This window comes from Panthera tigris, chromosome C1 (assembly GCF_018350195.1).
Source record: "Panthera tigris isolate Pti1 chromosome C1, P.tigris_Pti1_mat1.1, whole genome shotgun sequence".
Classification (NCBI taxonomy): domain Eukaryota; kingdom Metazoa; phylum Chordata; class Mammalia; order Carnivora; family Felidae; genus Panthera; species Panthera tigris.
In genome coordinates, this window is record NC_056667.1 from 177,674,483 (window position 1) to 177,675,743 (window position 1,261).

Below are 1,261 nucleotides of genomic sequence, written 5' to 3' on the forward strand. Positions count from 1 at the left end.
ATGTCTTCCTTTCTCGAGTGAGAAAAATGGCATTAATAGTAATTAACTTTATAAAAACATAGTGAGTCAGGGCTGGAATCAGAATTCCTGGGTCTCAACTATTGGTTTTGTTCTATTGACATTTATTTACTGTAGTAGGTAATAAAAATCATAGTGGATTTTGGCAAGTGGTTAGCAGAGGAGAGGTAAGGGATACAGATGTTGGTAGGGAAGGGTCTACATGTCATGATACTAATTTCGGAAGGTATATCGCTTCTCTGCCTTTTGGCTAAGAATAAGTGTAGTATCTGTTCTTACCAGTTTAATTTTGGAAGATACCACATGTTCAGTAATGAATTTTGTTTTTGTTTTTCTTTTTTTTTTCTCTTTTTTTGGCAAAACCTATTACATGAGCCAATTGGCCTCTGCTTGAATATTTCCAGTGTATGGGCTTTCATTTATTTTTTGAAGCAGTTCACCGCTTTGTGGGAGAGTTTTACTATTAAAGAGCACTTATTTAATAATGAGCTAAAATCCATATAACTTTATTTGACCCCACTTCTGTCCTCTGTAGTAAAACATAATATAAAAAGGCTCTTGACCACATGGGCCATATTGAATGGAATATACTCATCACATACTCATCACAAAAGATAATTTTGAGCTTGATAAATTGATGCATGTTATATCTAATCATATAGATATATGCAGAATTTATGCGGAAACAATTGGAATAAATATATGTCTATTTATCAGTCTATCTATTTCGCATGTAGGAGGATGAATAATCCCATAAAAAGAGTTTTATAAGAAACTTTTTTATTAGAAAGAATTGAGATGGATGCAGGCAATCAGCAAACAAATAAAGAGTTTCAGTATCACATTTATGACAAAGATAAATGAAAATGGGAATCCATTATCATAAATCATCAGAGCTAAATAAATATTTTCTTTATATTAGTATAATTTATAAAATTAAGCTTTATCTGAGTAAATTCTATTTACAATTTAGCAAAGGACACAATGATGTGAAGTATGAAATATATTTTGAAATTCCCATACTGTATTTAAATCCTGAAACTGGGTAAAATATGTATATATCCAACTTCCGAAGCCTGATGCTTACATTTGAATGAGAATGAAAATCAATTTATTGGTAGGGCTTTCAGGTGTACTGTGAAGGTAGAAGACCAGAAAAGGTACAGGAGACTTCTTAGTACTGAAATTTAAAATAAAAAGGAAATCCTCAACTTAGTAAAGCAGTTTGACTTTGAAGAATTAA

General features: G+C 31.2%; 1 pseudogene; it reads left to right on the forward strand.

The window, feature by feature from the left end:
- Positions 1-248: 248 nt before the first annotated feature.
- On the forward strand, positions 249-356 carry LOC122241566 (annotated as a pseudogene).
- Positions 357-1,261: the final 905 nt, after the last annotated feature.